Below are 18,502 nucleotides of genomic sequence, written 5' to 3'. Positions count from 1 at the left end.
GTTACATAGCTACGAAATTATTCGCAGAAATATTTACTTAACTTTATGTGTATGTGTTAGTAAATGTTAAACTGATTTTTCTGTATTTGTTTGCTTTCTGGTACTGGGGATTGAAGCTAAGGTTTTACACTGAGCTACATGCCAGCCAGCACTCTATTATTACTATTATGAATTACTATTACTACTACTACTATTGCTACTACTATAGTTTGTGAGACAAGATGTTGCTAATTTGTTAAGTTTCCCAAGCTAGTTTCAAAGGTGCAGCCCTCCTCACTGTGCTGCCAAGAGTGCTAGGACACAGGGGTGCCCACCACACCCCATTTTGTTAATTTATTTAGATCTTTGCAATTTGTTTTCTGGCTCTTCATGTTTTTTTCATTTCTCTAGTACAGATGTTCAGATCAACTAGTTCACTTTAATAAAAAATTCAGACCTTGTTAACTTATGAAATATTGACTTTTTCATATTGATTCTTCCTATCTAAGACCGTGATCATTTTTTGACTTATTAAAAATTTATTTAGTGCCTTCATTAGTGTTCTAAAATTTTCTTCATATAATTCTTTCAAGTTTCTTGTTAAGTTTAGTCCTTGGAATTGTATCTTTTTTTGCTACTACTTTACATGGTTTCATTTTTTCATTAAAACAATTCCAAAATGACTATTTTGAAATGAGTGCTATTGATTTAGTGTATTAAAACTTGTGCTTCTGTAAATTACTGAATCTTATTATGGTTTTTGTAGTTTTACTCTTTTCTTGGATTCTGTGGGTATGTCAGATAATCATATCTATTGCAAATAATATAACTGTAATTGCTATTCCATCTTCCGTTGTTATAATTCTAAATTATTTCTCTTATGGAATATATTTTAAAAATTACAGTTCTTTCCCAACTCACATATGCTCATTTTAGGTGTCTTTGAAAACTTACCAACACACACACACACACACACACACACACACACACACAACATAGACACACGTACACAAACACAGATACACACAAAGTTTTGAAATATGGCAAAAGTTTATATTAAAAAATTTATTACAGTAAAAGAAAGATTTCAATTAATTTTGCTCAAATTAATTCCCTTGCTTTGAACACACTTATCTTATCACTCTTACCAATTTCTGAAGCAGTTTTTGACATCCGCTTTTGTGAGTGTCTTTCTGAGTTGTGATAAAATGCATAGTGAATGCTGCTGCTGAGCGCCGTCCATACAAAGGACGCTGTTAAAAACATTGCAGTGTGTCCTCAAACGCTTTACTCACCGGACCTGGCTTCTGGCTGTTCCTCCCTCAAAATGACGGGGAAAGGTACATGTTTTAAATACACTGAGAACACTGAGGGATCCGTGATCGGGCAACTAAACACATTCATGAAAGAGGACTTCCGGGACTTCCGGAAAGGGGCAACGACTGTGAAGTGATTGTATTGGAAGCAAGTGGGAGCGTTTTGAGGTGAGCTAAGGACAAGTTATTTCTCACTATAATTTTTTAAATTAAACCATTTTACTGTATTTTTCTATCATACCATGAAAATATGAAAAGAAAAAACAGCTATTAATTTATCCAGTGACTTAAAATGACAGCACTATTAATATGCTTAATTCTACTTCCTCCACATTCCTTCAAAGACCTTCCTCTGATGAGTCTGTGTCTATTTTACACTGTGGATACGCCATTGCCATTCGCATACTTTTGCTTGTATTATTCCATGCAAAAGTATACCTAAAGAATTTGTACTTCTTTATAAATAACACTATTGAAATTTGTGCCTTCTTCCAGTATGTTATGACTGGTAACCTAAACATCGCCAGTAAATACTGCCTAGGACTAAAGAGAAAAGATACTTTACCACATTGCTTGTGGGAATGTAAATTAGTAAAACCACTGTGGAAATACAAATGGAGGATCCTCAAAAAACTAAAAGTCCAGCTACTGCTTGATGCAGTTATAACACTCTGATAGAAAGTGAAAATAATTAAGGTTAGCATACTATAGGAACACCTGCATATCCATGTTTATTGTAGCATAACTCTCAACAGTCAAGATATGTAACTAGCTTGTATACCCATCAACAGATGAATGGATTAAAAGTGCAGTATGTATATGAGCAGTGTAGTATTTTTCAGCCACAGTGAAGAATAAAATTCTATTATTTGCAAGAAAATAGAAGGATTTCAAGACCCTCATTTTGAGCAAAACTAGGTAGGCTCAGAAAACCACATATGGCTTGTTTTCCTCAATCAAAAAAAAAAAAAAAAAGAGAGAGAGAGAAGAGATACTGTTATTAGACAAGAAGAGAATAATAACGAAGTGAAGGAGGTTGGAAAAGAAGGCAACCAGGGTTATACAAAAGTCCAAAATAATGGTACACGTGGGAATCCCCACAAAAAGGGAAATGGCCTGGGGAGGTAAGGCAAGGAGGATGATAAGGGATAAACAAAAAGAAACTATGGTAAGTGCATGTACGAATCTGCCAAAGTGAAACTGATTACTCCGTACAACCATTTAAAAGAAAGTGAAAAGAAAGGATTCTAAAGCCTCATATGTTAAACGCTTTGTCTCAGCTTCTTCTATATTTCCCTGGAGGATGGTTCCAGAGAAAATTTCAGATTTTTTTTATAACAAATGATGATTTTATCTTATTTTTAGGAATTGATTTAACTTTATTTCTGACTAATCAATTGGCCTATTAATTTTACTGTTTGTAAAACATTTATATATTTTAACAAGTATGTGTTTTTGAGGCAGGTTTTTGATGGTTAAAATGGAAAGCACAGAAAATCCAAAACAAGATATGTGCAAAAATTCTTATGAGTCGTAATTTCACAAAGTGTTATGATCTTTATATATTCTTTTTTATCGCTTTATAGTTTTCTCACTTTTGCTTTTTTATCAAGCAAACTTTCCATGCTTTGATAGCAAGATAGAAAAATCCTTATCTCTCTTCTTCATTGTACCTGACTCAATAGCTGAGGGAGCCCTATGCCCCGTCTAGGAAGAACCAACAGTTATCTGAGCAGAGACGTGGAAGGACTGAAGGTTGCGCTGCTGTCTCAGAGCCGCTGTGCCAGCCATTCAGACTGCCCGTGCTGAGCCTTTCTCGTCAGAAAAAGGATAAAAGACGTTCTACAATTTAAAGAAGCTGCTAAGTTGATCTCTTAACTGATACAAATAAATTTAAAATACCGATGAATTATACATTCAAATAAGGAAAAATCTATTTCTTTACTGTAAGATTTGAATTTGAATTGATGGATCAATGAATTGCTTAATGCTTTTTCACTCTTGAGCCCACATTGTAAATTAAAATTTTGTCAACTTTGAAGAATAATCCATTTAATATTGTGATATGAATTTCAACTCTGATATCAGCTAATAGTCAAGTCTCTTTACTTCTCTTACTTAAAGTCCTAAAGTTTATGCCCGTGCGGACTACCCAGAAAGACCTGTTCTTCCCATGAGGATAAATTGCTTAATTACATTTAATATATTTCACCTTATGGGGGAAATGATACCCTTAAAACTTTGCCTCAGGAGTTTGGCTTAGTTAAAGAAAGAAACAATATTTCAGAATGACCTTTGAATTTATTCCTAACAGGTAGAAAGCTTAGAAGCTATCATTCCTGCAGTTAGAACAAGGAAAAGCTAGTCAGTTTGCAAATCAGTTATTTTTTTTTTGGACTTATTAGAAAATTGAGATTACAGGACAAGAATCACCATAGAATTGAGAGACACAGATCAGAGATTTGTAACCAAGATCTACTTCCTAGGACAGAAGTGGTCCTATCGCTACACACCTGTCTACGTGCACTTGATAATGTCAGACAGGGCATTATTTTGCTCCTATCTCTGCAAAGTGATAATGCTTGAGGGCTGTTAGGAATTTTCACAGTTTCTGAATTTGAGCATCTTTTCATTCCAATTTCCATTTGTTCATTTTTCAATTAGTTTCACTTTGATTTATAAAAGTTAAACATGTTATACACCATCTTAGTTACTTTTCTCATTGCTGACACAATCATTAAATGAGGGAAGGTTTATTCGGCTCAAAGGCTGTAGAGGTTTCAGTCCATAGCTGGCTGGCTCCAAGGCAGGCTGGTGCCACAGAGGGCATCACAGAGGAGAAGAAGCTCATGGAGGCCAGAAGGCAGCAAAGCAGGGAAGTAGTGAAGGAGTAGCAGCAGCAACTCACCACAGCAGCCCTCCTTCACGCCTTTTTTTTTGAAGCATGGTATCACCATTTAGTGCAGGCTGGCCTTGAACTCATTTATGTATTCCAGGCTGCCCTTAAACTTATGGCACCTCCTTCCTTAGCCTCCCTAGGTCCAGGTTTGTAAGAATGCGCCACCACATCCAGCTTTTCTTCCCTTCTATTCCATCCCAGTGATGATTCTTAGGGTGAGTAGCACTCACAACCAGGGCGGGGCACCCTTAATCCCACTCTCACACATTTAATCCCAGCATCACACAACTTTTTCCCAGCATCACTCACTCTAGTACCTGCCACCTCTGAGAAGCTCCACCTACCTATGTCTGAGGGTTTGGAGGAACATCTAGATACAACCCATAACATACACCTGTATTTTATCATACCTTTTAAAGTTATGAATGCCTCTTTAAATTTTAATCTTTATTAATTTCATGAATACCTATAAGTATATATTTATTTCTATGCTCATTCTTCACACCTGGGCCTTTTTAAATGTTTTCACCTCAGATAACTCTGTATTAGTCAGCTTTGCATTACTATAACAAAATACCCAACACAAGATTCGTATGAAGGAAGGAGAGATTTACATTTTCTAACAGTTCTGAAGATTTATTTTGTCTAATAGTTCTACATATTGGTCTAGCTGGCAGCAGATCACAGTAGGAGTAGATTTTAGAGTGAGTGATCATTTCTTGACTCAAAAAACAGGGAGGGGAAAGAGGGAGAGAGAGAGAGAAAGAGAGACAGAGAGAGAGGGAGAATGGGCCAGGTTTCCACAGAGCACTTACTAAAAGTTCATGCAAATGAAACTTTCTTGCTTTTTTCTTTCTTTTTATCTAGCTGATAAGCTATCCACTTCTTGGAGAGCTTTGGTTCCTAGAACTTGGAATTAGGAAATTGTACACAGCATGCACTCAATTTATGCTGAATAAATTTTTAAAACTCGAATCATAAATAATTCTTCAAGTCCCAGAACAAAATTGTGAATAATGACTGAATGTAGCTTGTAAAGACTCTGAGGAGCTTGGTACCTTGGGTACCTGATAGAACAGAGTGAAGGTGGACTGCTCTGAGAAAAGAGTATAAAAGAAGAAAACAAAGTGTAAAATACAAATTTCTTTTTTTTTTTTTTTCCTTGTCCTTTTGAGACAGGGTCTTGCTATGCAGTTCAGGCTGACCTGGGGCTCACTTTGTAGCCCAGGCTAGTCTTGAACTCACAACAATCCTCCTGCCTCAGCCTCCCGAGTGCTGGAATTGCAGGCATGTGCCACCATGCCTGGCCTTAAAATACAAATTTCGAGCACTTTGCAGCTTTGACTTTGGCTAAACCAAGGGCTGAGCCTTAGTTTAACAGGTTTAAGAGAAGATAGTAAGAGTTGAAATATCTGGGTGTAAAGTCCTGGAAACCTCAGTTATTTTAGATTGTTGTATATTTCTATATAATGTGTCAGCAACACTGGTGAGCTGCCAGCTTCTAAAAAGGAAGTAAAGTCCTTCATGTCCCACTTTGGCAATTTCAAACTGTTTCATGCACTCATGAGGTTTAGTAAGTGACACTTTTCAATAACGTATGCATGTTATATAAACTCAAATTTTAATAAGAAAGATTTTTCAGGCAAAATGTGATTAAACTACTTTCAGCCTGGGGCAAAATTTTACTTATTATTTATTGATATTTTTCAATAAAAAATGCTTCAGAAGAATTATATCAGAAGAGCAGTTTATGTCACTATGGTGATGTCTCACCTAGTGTTGTCTTACTTAGTGAAGTTTCACTAAGGTGTGACAAAGTTTCACATCTTAGTGAAACTTAATCTGCACCTAGTAATTGACAATGAGTGCTTGTGTTTAACTCAGCCATGTATCAAGGAGATAAGAATCCACAAACTTTCCTAAATACAAGGTTTGTTGTGTTTGGAAGCAATTTTGTAGAACATCAGCTTTTCAAAGTACAAAAACAGAAAAAGAAGCACTACATAATATTTCTTTATCAAATCAATGTGCATAGTGAGAATAATGGAAACTTCTCTTTAAAATGTCTGTAGAAAGGACAACATAATACATAAATTTATTCTTCACCCTTCTCACTTGATAGAATTGAGTGAGTCATTATCTGTAAATTGTGATATTGTATAGGATTTTTCTGCAATTAGCAGTAGTAAAAATCTCTAATGAAAAGATAACCACTGTATTTTAGTTGTACATATCTCAAACTGCACCCATATAGTGAAGTAAATGGATTATATCCACTAATTTTTGAAGCTATTGGCAAACATTTCAAGACATGGAAGGTAAGCTGGGGAAGAATACGGGATTTGGAGAAAGATAGAATAGCAGTTCTGTGTAGTGCCGCTAACTGTAAGTGCTCAAGCAGTTATCTGTATTTCTGCCTCCTCCTCTGTATTCAATAGGAAAAAAATTACATATGTCTCTCAATTAAGTCAAGGTAAAGTAAAATTATAAAAACTGAACAAAATTAACTAAGAGAGGACATGACAAAATGCTTCCTGTAAAGTTCCTGACTTCATTTGCTGTTGTAAACCAAAAACATTTGTATCAAAGATGATTGCAGGTTTTCTCATAGAATAGTTTTCCAAGGAAGTTAGACAGATAAGATCCTAGGCTGACTCACAAACCCTTATCATGTAATTTGAAATTAAAAAGTGGATTTCAGGGCATTTTACTTTTAAAAGTCTTGAAATCTATTGAGATTTTCATATTCTACAAGAAAACAAAACAAAATTCCATAACAAAATGATAAGAGAATAAGAATAGTACATTTTGTGACACTGTCTTGAAAGTAGTTACTCAGAGGATAAAACATATTGAGGTTTGTTAAGTTCACTAACCAAATAAAAAATTCCACATTGGAACATGTTTTGGACAGAGGCCATAAACTTTGTAGATGACATACCTGTTATCCAGAACATGGTAATATTGAATTTTAGAAATGTGATAAGTATGTTTCAGTGTAGACATCCCATGATATAAAAACAAGTACTTATTACAAAAATTATTCCATATTCATCTAAGATTCAAATTTTTCTGCACATCATGTACATATATAATAGTTGCCACTTACGTTTGGTGTGTATTTTCTAAGTCCATCAGTGGAGGCCTGAAATAATGCATATTATTGAACGCATGTGTACTATGTACTTTTCTTATATATAGGTGTGACAAAGTTTAATTTATGAATTAGCTACAGTAAGAAATTACCACTATAGATTTTAGCAAAACCAGTGCATAATTATTTTCTTATTAAGGTGGAGATTTCAGTCTGTTGCTCCAAGGAAGCACTTTCATGCTTGTATTTGGCATATCAAAATTGCACACATCACCACTGTTGGGCTTTAAGGCCATTATTAATTAAAATATGTGTTATCTAAACACAAGCACTGCAGTATTGTGGCAGGTGATCTGATATCTAAGACAGAACTGTACGTGTGTGTGTGTGTGTGTGTGTGTGTGTGTGTGTGTGTTGGTACTGGATACTGAATTTGCGGCCTTCAACTGAGCTACATCACAGCTCTTCTTTCATTTCTTTTGTTTAAGACAGAACCTAAGTAAATTGTTACATTTCCTGAGATTGGGCTTGGAATCTTCCTGTCAGTCCCCCAAGTGCTGGTTTTACAGGCATGCACTAGAAATGCTAGAATTTTTTTACTGCCCTCAAACAAAAATAGAATCTCTTATCATGATTCAAAATTATATTCTAAATGGTGTTTTTTAAAAATATATAAGGGTGTCAAGGTAACGCCCATTAAGAAATTTGGCAATGTGATTACCAAAACATGATTAAATTTAGTATTTTAGTAACTCTCCAAATTATCTATTTTTTGTTTCAAAAGTATCCTAAGATAAATGCTAATCTGTTTCACCTATACAACTAATTCCTTTTATTGAAGAGAAAGATTTTTCTTTTATTTGTTCCTTTCTTCTTTGTAAGTATCTTCCTTTCTTTATAACTTGTACTCTGAGAAACATTCTGGCCATTCTTTTAAGATCATGATACATGCTATATTAACCATTGTTAGCCTTTAATTATTTTATTATGAAATTTTGTTTTATTTTTTCCCAGAAGAATGTTGTTATATTTTCTCTGTAAATAAATACTTGTAATACACTAAAATAAAGAATGAAAAAAATAACAAAGGAATAAGGATTCTTCAGATTGAGAAAAATAGGAACAGAAAAGAAGATCTGTAGCACCAAAATCAAAATTCAGTGCACTAAATTACACCATGTTGCAAAAATAAATTCTGGAATTTGGGTTTTGCTGTTAAAGAAGACATGATTGTTTATGCATTTCGTTTGGGTTTAAACAAATCTGTTGGAATTCTGCAAAGAGAAACAGAGACAAATGGTTTAAACAGAACTTCACTCTGTGTTTCTGTACACTGCCATAAAAAAGTTAGATGAAATTAAGCATGCAGCAAGATGGAAAATTTTTGCTGGCGTTATCACAAGTGCTTACCATAAATATAGTACGATACATGCAGAAAGACTGCAGAGAAACTAGAGCTATCAAGCTGTGGATTGATTTCATTGCTGCTTTTCAGACCGGCTGCTTTTGTTTGTTTATTTTGATTTGCTTTGTTTTGTGTGATTATCATACACAACTGAAGTATGTAGGAAAATGCACCATTCATTTTCTCCTTTATTTGCAAAATGCTAATGAGGGATTATGTACACACAGATATGTTTAATGAAGACTGTTTTTCTTTTTGTGAATGTATCAGATTTGGGGGTTAGGAATCGTTCATATTATTAAAAATAAATCTGCGGAAAACTGTTTGCCTTGACAATATACTGTGGTCTTCTTAGGGGCCTTTTATTTATGTACCTTTGAAACTTAGACCTAACATAACTGGTAATTTTTATTGTGAAATCATTGCTTCTTTGTGATGTATCATATGACAATATTAAAAGTCTTACTACAAAAAATTAAAAGCTTATTGTGTTGGTTTGGGGCTTATTTTGCAAGGGGAACAACATAATACAGGACACATACTTTATATGATTATTTATAAGTCACCCAAATAACAATATACAAAAGAGTGCAGGAAATCTGTCCACACACTAAGACCAAGGAAGCCAGGTGAGGGCCTGGATCCCACAACAATGTCCTACATGAGTCAAGTTGAATACCCAGAGCTCATAACAGTGCCTCCCATGAATCCAACTGGAGTCCCAGAGCCCATGACATCATCTGGACAACAACGTCTCCTGTTTCATGGATCTGCTGGGAAGGCCCAAAGGTCAGTGGTGGAATCTACAAAGTCTGTGCCAGCAGGATGAAGGACCTGTGCTAGCAGGCTGAGGGATCTGCACTGGAGCCAGGAAGTGATGCTCAGAAGAACCAGAGCTCCCCCAAAAGGTACCACAACCATCCTTGACAACAGTGAGGTACCGAGCTCCTCCGAGGATCAGGATGGCCGAGTTCCCATCAGGGAAGCCAATGCAGCAAGCTTTTCCTGGAGGTCAGCAGTGCACCATCTTCCCCTCCAGAACCAGGAAGCCATGCTCAAAGCGAGGACCAGAGCTCTTCAAAATGAACTGAAGCCATTCTCAGTGCCAGCAAGGTCCCGAGCTCCTCGGAGGATGAAAACAGCCAAGTTCATCAGGAAAGCCAGCTCCCCAAGGCCTCTCTCAGCTCCCAACAGCCTTCCTCTTCTTCTCCAGGTCTACCTCTTATGCTGCTGGCAACAGTCCTCAGGTGGGCCTCCCACACCCAGCACCACTCACTCAGTTCAGCTGGAGGTTACAAGTTGACCACCAGTTATCAATCCAGTACACTTATTAATCTCAGTTTCATGTTACTTAAATAGAATTCAGCCTAATTGTGGAACAGTGTAACAGTGATGAATGAGATATGGACAGCCATGTAGACATATATTTTATATAGAAACAAGAAAGAATTGAAGGGACAAGCTTATTCGTTCTCTTTTCAATTTCATAAAACATAAGGAACCAGCCCTGGCAAATGAGAAATATTTTTTCAAATCATTTATATGAGGCTTGGAGTTTATATTAGGTCTTTTTTAATCACCATAAAGATTATAGGCCCAGAAATTTGAAACTGATCTTATAACACTCAAAAATTTGGCTCCTCCTCTTCAATTATCCCAAGCAATTTTTCTCATCTCAGTAATTCCTAGGCATTTAGGAACAACATTTTAATTACTATACAGTGGAATAATGTTCATATATTAAATCCCTACTGGCATCATTTACTGTACTCTTGAATGAGAACAAAAATTGCCCTCCTGGTGTGGAAAATCTACTGGTTACCGATAGGTGGAATATCAGTACAAAGTCATGATGAATGATGCATAATTTTGCTTTTAGTATTAGAGACATATCATTCATATAAAAACGCTTGAGTGAAATCAATACTGATGAGATGAACATTCATGAAATGTTACCAAATGTTACCAAAACTAACACTACATGTCCCTTTTTTTCTTCCTTCTGACCCTTTACCCCAGAATTAAGTGCTAGATGACATTCAGCCCATTGCTTTGATTTGCAAAATATATTTTCTTTTATCACCATATGTACACATGATTAAAGTCAGAACTCCTCTACTGCGGCCTGTGGACCCGCAGGTTATCGCTAAATTTAAAAAGCTATACACCAAGGATCTGTTGCTGAAGTGTTTCCAGATGTTCTCACACACAGATTTCACCCTTAAAGCGTTCTGGAGGAACATGATAACATCCTTTCCTGTGTGGGTTAATTGAGAAATTCTGGGCCAATGTCTCTGTAGGGACACTGAGATCTGCCTGGAAGAAAGTACAGCCTAATATTATACAGCAGAGAGAAGTTGAAGGTTGTTTAGAGGAGTCTGAGCCTTCAAACGACCTTGTGGTTGATGACATTGTCACTAACTAGTAGACAGTGGTGGCGTTGAGGAACTGGAGGAGGAACACTCAGAGGAATTGTCTACAGAGGAAGTTTGGGAAGTTCTGGCTGAGCAACACAGAATGGCAGCTGAGGAGCTTTCTGAAGAACAGGGGGAGTATCAACAAAGAAAAGCAAAGTTTTTCTTCTGAAATAAGGAAATCCTGACGAAATGGACAGAGATATAGGCATTTTCAGAGAAGACCCACACAGACAGAGAAAAAGCCAGTGGTTGCACCCACTTGCTTAATGACAGTGCCTTGTCACCTTGCACAACAGTGTTAAAGAAAGACAGAAACAGACAACCTTAGACCAGTTTTTAGTTCTTAAAAAGTTGAGACCTAGTGAGCCAGAAGCAGGTCCTACTCGGCTACAGACTCTCGTGAGGAGAGAAAGGACACCAGAGCACCAGATTCCTGATGTTCTATGGAAGAGGACCCTGCTTCCAAACAATAATCATCTTCCACTCCATCCTCGCTTCATACAAGTCACAGACATCAACTTGCAAGGTGAGAACAGTATGAAATTGTCTTTTCTGGTAAACTAGGTGCATTTTATAACTTTGTGGTGAATACACTAGGAAAATTATTGGTGTTTCTGGTAAATTGTGCACATTATACAGCCCTTTTTATTAAGGTTACATAATGGATGCTTCAGGGGATTTGGAATGCATCATTGGTATTTCCATTACTCTTTATGAGAAAAAATATTCTTGACTTACAACCAGCCCTCACAGACAAACTGAGTTTGTAAGGCCGCGGTAACTGTCGCTTAAACATTAATCATTTCTTTTAGGTGAAAACTTTCAAAATATTTTTCCTTAGCTTTTAAAAATATATAGCCCATTATTTTTTCTATAGTGACCCTACTGTGCAATAATACACCAGAACTTCTTATCCCTATGGAATTATAACTCACCATACACTGACCATCCTTTCCCCAGATCTCTCTATCTCTTCTATCTTCAATCTCTGGCAATTTTATTTTTTTCACACCTAAAATTACATTGAATGTGTTTTGTGATTCACATCTTTAGCTTAAAATTATGAGATGAGATTCATCTTTATGGGTGCATAGGATAATAGTTCATTCATTTTCATTGCTGCAGAGAATTCTGTTTTTATGATTATGTTCTGATATAATGATTCTTTATATAGTTTTCTGGGGTAGAGCCTTATCTGAGCATCTTAGTGTTAAGGCAGTATTGTTATGAAAATTATTATGGCTGTGTTTCAGATAATAGGTTGAAGTCCTTCTAAGGAATATATCTAGTAGATGAAATACTTGGACATGGACCACAAGCACACACTAATTTACTAGGAAATGACAAATTGTTTTTCAAATTAGTCATACCAACTGATCTACCATGAGAAGACAATAAGAAGTACTTTCATTTCACATCTGTGCTGTTCAATATATTGGTCACTGGAAGTATTATTATAACATTAACTTAACTTTAATTCAATTAATATAACATGAAATTTTCACCTCCTTAATCTCACCATTCACATTGAAAGGACTTTAGAGTCCACATGAGGAATTGAAAAACTAAGTTGCTGTTGTATAACAAAAGTAGAACACTTGTTTTATTTTATCTTCTCTCTTTATTAAAGAGCCTTGATCCATATGCCTGACATAACCTGGTAAAATCCAGGTTTTTAAATTTGGTTGTGAATCATTATGTAATTGTAATACTAATTTGTATTTAGCTAGTATTAATAAAGATTTTCTTTTTGTCAAGTACATATCTATTCATAAAGTGTGCCTATATTTCTATTGACGTCATTTTTTTCACTTATAACAAATGTTTTAGAAATAATATGAATAATAATCATTGTCAGTTATGTGCATTACAAATATTTGTCACTAAAGCTTCCATTTATAGTGTTTCTTATGAAACAGAGGGTCTTAACTTGAACGTTTTTCTCTACGTCTAACGTGGTGCTGTAATGCCAGCATTATGGGAAGTTAAAGCAGGAGAGTTGTAAGTTTGAGCCCACCATGGGCAACTAAGTGAACTTAGTGAAATTGTATCTCAGAAATTAAATAAAATAGGACTGGAAATGCTGGTTGGTGCAAAGGCTCTGGGAATAATTCCCTCTATCAATAACAAGAATAAGAATGACAAAAAAAAATTTATCTCTGAATCTAGTTATGGTGATATTTTGCTGGTACTTTCATTGAAAAATAATTAAAAATTATATTCTTGTATAAATTTAATATTTATTTGGTTTTTTACCTCATATTTCTTATTTTTAAACAAGGTTACCAAAGTAAATATGACCATACACAACTCTAAAGCATCTATTAATATGGGCAGTTTTGATGCATAATGGTTTTGTTTGTGTTACAGATGCTAAATAAAATTAGTTGTCTATGAATTTTTAGAAAGACACCAAAAATTAATAATAAAGCAATGGCTATCAGGTAAAGTTCTTCTTTGGCATCAATAATGTAATTGAGCCCAAATCACTTTCTTGACCCTTATTTTCTTAAACACTTTTCAAGAGAATTGAAAAAAATATGTCATTAGGAAAAATAGAGAGATTGCATTCAGAAGAGTTATTAATGTGTGGCTACTTTTACTTAGAGAGAGAGAGCTACATGTGTCTCTTTGTTTTCTAACCAAATAAAGGACTGTTCCAGGAAAATGAGATGTGGGTTTGTGTCACTACAAGCACCGTAATTACACAGGATTTTGCTTTTCATTTGTGCATACGAGAATTTTGGGTTTTTTTTTTAGCTAAATAGTATCTGAAAAACCACTAGATGGTTTAGATCGAAAATCGACCCCCAAGTCTGGTGTGTTTGGAAATGACTGGATCTATTAGATGCTATGCCCACCAGTGGGTTAGAACACTGTTATTTTGGTAGCTGCATGTGCTTGTAGAAGGTGGGGACTAGTTAGAAGAGGGTTACTGGCAATGTGACCCAGGAAAGTACTCTTTTGTGCTTGGCTCTTTTTTATCTTTCTCTGTTTCCTGACTTCCTTTCGGTGGAAGAGTTAGATATCTATCTCTTCCACATCTTTCCTACTACTTTGGGGCATTTCTACTTTGGGGCCAGCCACCTATGGGCTAAAACGATGAGGCAAAATAAACCTCTCCTCCTTTATTTATCAAGTATTATGTACCATTGACAGAAAAGTAGCTAATACAGCTCTGTACAAGATTTCATTGAAATTTAGTATATATGGAGAAAAGAGAGCACATTTGTGAAAAGAAAAAGGGAGAAATGAAATTATATTGCCTGTTCTGTATTTAACACAGCTTACTTAGAATTGTATAACAAATTAAAATATGTAAGTAAAAATATCATTCTTATCTAATGCCTGATTTTGCGATATCTACAAGAAGTAAAGACTAGGGTATTATTTTTGTAGTATTCTCATGAACCAAAAAAAAAAAAAATGTGCATTGAGATTTCCGAATTCATGAGCAAATAATCGTATACACTCCTATGAAGTTCTGTGTGTATGTGTGTGTGTGTGTGTGTGTGTAGAGAGAGAGAGAGACAGAGAGACAGAGAGACAGACATACTGAAACTGCAGGAAACTGCATTCACACATTGAAGGAGTGGGAGATGTGAAAGAATATAAAGCACACCTGGATTTGGGTCTCATGGAGTTAGACAGAATGAGCTTTCAGCCTCTCATCATGAAAATTCACAAAGGGCTGATGGTAGGTCTGATCTCATCTGTGTGAAACTTCGGACTACTGTACCACAAAGACACAGAGAGGGATCAACCAAAGAACAGCAGCGGAGCCATGCTGGCATTCAGTGAATGCACTAACTGCTTTTTGTGCAGTGTTCTTCAATGTGTTACTTCTATCATGCTGAGACCTGCATAAAAATGAAATGTCATACTTCACTACCCTTTCAGCCAGTGGTACAGTTTATTTTCTTGTCTTCTGATAGAGTTCACAAATTTAATAACTGCCTTTTATCCTAGTCTCTATACTCCCTTCCCGCCTTCTATTCAGCCTTCTCTCTCTGCAGGCTTGCAGGAAATGCCTCATTTTAGGTTTTCTTTTTTTTTTTTACAAAGGATAAAATAGACAAGAAAAGCAAAAGAATGGAGGATATTATCTATCATTTAGAAATAGACAAGGGGCAATCAGGCCATTTTAATAGAGGCAGGGAGGAAGGGAGAAAAGACTTCTTTCATTGTTATATTTACTGTGCTCTTTTTGATGAAACAGATTGGGCCAGAGTAAATTGAGTAGTTTGTGTTGAAAATTGTGTTATGATTCTTCTGATCAGTGTCCATTAAAATATATATTATATCCTTAATGGAAAGGTAGATTTTCTTCAGGAAAATACTGATAAGATAAAACTGATTTTTCAGCTAATTAACAAATATAATGATGAATTGGAATGTCTCCGCTTTGATGCATATGGCTATAATTAATAATAACTTTGCAGTTTTCTACGTTTCCTAAGTGACAATGACAGTATCATTAATGAGGTGCATTATTGTACCAGTTTTTTGGGAAGTAGGAAAATAATAGAGTAAGAGCAGGCAATATTTCTAAAGAAATATTATCTGCTAGTAGAACCAATAATCCTTCATTTACATTCTCATTAAGGACTGAATAAGCAGCACACTGCATTTCTCTGTGTAGCTCTTAAACGTGCAGGCAAGCACATTGCTAGCAAATTGCAAGAGTGAGTTGGTAACTAGAGATCTTTGTTCCCATCCCATGCTCTATACCTTTCACCTCCTTGATTAAAAATACAGCATGTGAGAATGAATCATTGTTAATCTCAGAAAAAATGATTTCTAACATTGACTTATTTAAATGCTAATTGTAGTGCTTTGCCTACAAATAATCAACCAGAACTTTTAACTAGATGATGTTTAATTCTCTTCTGAAATACCAAATAGCTCTCAATGCTTTCATGGTTCTTCTTGCATTCCAGTAAGTAAACCTCAAGGTGTGTACTTTAAGGGGAATATGTGATTGACAATTGCTGGAATTAATTTTCTAGCACATTCAATCTTATACTATAGCATTAGACTATTGCAACACCATGTTTTTCTGTTTACTCATAAAATTTGAATAGTACATCCACTTCGTAGGACTTTCTTCCCATTATATTCTGCAGAATTTCATCAGAATGCATTTTAAGGCATGTTTTCTCTTTCGGTGCTAAAGACTGAGAGAGTTCTGTGAGATAGTTGTGAGCTACCTCATAGTTAAAGTATTCTCAGTGAAAATCTTCAAGGAACTGATAAAAGATTTTTAGGTTAGAATATTACGAAGTTGTTCTTAAACTTTACTGTGTATAAAGATCATTGAGATATCTACTGAATATAGAGATTCTTGACTTCCACTCCTAGAGATTCATAGTGAACACTTTTGGCAGAAGGACCATGCATTTGCTATTTGATTGTCACCCCTCATGAGATCCTGCTATACTTTACACAAGCACAATTTGAAAATTTGTTTGTTCATTACTTTAATAACTCTTTGGAGTCCCCTTATTATCTTTAAAGCCATCATCACATTTCTAGTTCTCTCAGATTTAACTAATTTCTTTCACATTACCCTTCCTTTCCTCTAGTTTTCTCAAAACTACTCCCTTTCTGTAAATTAACTTTAGTTGGATTTATTTTTGTTTGTCTCTTACATTTGTACACACCTAGTAGTTGGCTCTCTTATGCCATTTTGCTTTATGTTGACATGTTATAATTATCATTATTGAAATAATTCTTAAATTGTTTATAGGTTGAACTACATTATTACCAAAGAGATTATTTATAGATGAACACAGTGGAATTCCATGCTTCTATAACCTCTTACTCACAAGAGATCCTTTTTATATTGCCATTAGAGAGAGAAGTTGCCAAAATTGTATACACAATTCAGAAAAAGCAAAGCTTATGTAAATACTTTAATATTGAATGTATTGAGACAGTTTGAGATTACAACATGCTGCCTTTGACCTCAGCAATTACAAGAGGTACTCAAAATGGTGGCCATTTGCTTCTAGACATTCATTAGTACTGTGAGTTGCTGTTTAAATAACCTTGGTCATTGAGATTGCTGCACAGGGGCAAAGTAGTGCTTTTCTATGATATATGACATCCTCTAGGATCCCCCCATGAGGGTAACGTCATGTTAAAAAAAAAAACTTCATATTATTTTTCTTTTCCTGAAGTGTGTGTATACATATTAATGTAAAAGAGAGAGAGAGAGAGAGAGTGATCATATACAAACAAACGCAAAATATTTGTCAAATATAGCTTTTGATTCAGTTTGGGTCAATCACGCTTTCATTTTGTTTTACAATTTCTTTAAAATTTTTGCTAAACTTTTACAAAGTTGATCAACGAACTGGTTGTGAGTTGCCTTATGTCTTTTAGCCCCATACCTACTGATGAATTCTGTCAAGGGTCATGCTATGTGAAGGCTTAGGCGGTTATTTTTTGGGGGAAGGGTCAAGGAATTCATCATCGGAAAATGTATTTGCTTCATAATGAAACAGAAGACTTGCTTTTATCTTGATTTTGCTGAAGACTGGCACACTACAAACATAAAATATTAGTTCTTAATTACTGTCATGTTATTCCATACCTAGTACCCATTACATATATATATAAAATATATATTATATATAATATATATATTTTAAATTCTTAGAGTATGACTTTCTTATTCACCAATAGCATGCATCACATTTATCCCTTCTATAGTGCTATTCTTAGAAACTTTGCCAAAGTAGGGCATTTACATCTGTTTTAACCAACTCATTCTTATTTCCAGAAATCAGTATTTCAGACATAATCTATATTTTGAAGAGTGTTAGCATTTTGGGGTATGTGAGAATCCAAACTACTTACTGATAGCTATAGGAATACTTCTACAAACAGGAAAAGCATTGATCTGAGTGGAAAAAAAAATAAAAATAATTTAAAAGAGATTGGAAAAAAGGAATCAAAATCTGTCATAAAATTTATAATTATATTTTAAAAGTAGGTATTTGAAAGAATAAGCAGAAACCAATCCCAAAATTTCTATGGAAATAGAAAAAGACTAGAGATAGCCAATGCAGCATTGAACAGAAAGAACAAAGCTGGAAACATCACATGCTGATTTCAAGACAACCTCAGGGTCACTGTAACCAAACAAAGTGGTATTGGCATAAAAAGACATATAGATCAATGGAATAGAGTATAGATCCCAGGAGTGAATCCATGTATACATAGCCAATTTATTCTAAACAAAGGCACTGAGCTATACATTGGAGAAAAACACAGTCTCCTAATCTACAGTCTGGGAAACTGTATTTTCAGATGTAGAAGATCAAAACTTGGCCCCTTTCTCTCACCTTGTTTGTGTGTTTATTTATTTATTTATTTATTTATTTA

Source organism: Chinchilla lanigera, unplaced genomic scaffold, assembly GCF_000276665.1.
Source record: "Chinchilla lanigera isolate Chin_1 unplaced genomic scaffold, ChiLan1.0 scaffold00008, whole genome shotgun sequence".
In the NCBI taxonomy this organism is placed as follows: domain Eukaryota; kingdom Metazoa; phylum Chordata; class Mammalia; order Rodentia; family Chinchillidae; genus Chinchilla; species Chinchilla lanigera.
Note: the sequence above shows the minus strand (reverse complement) of the source record.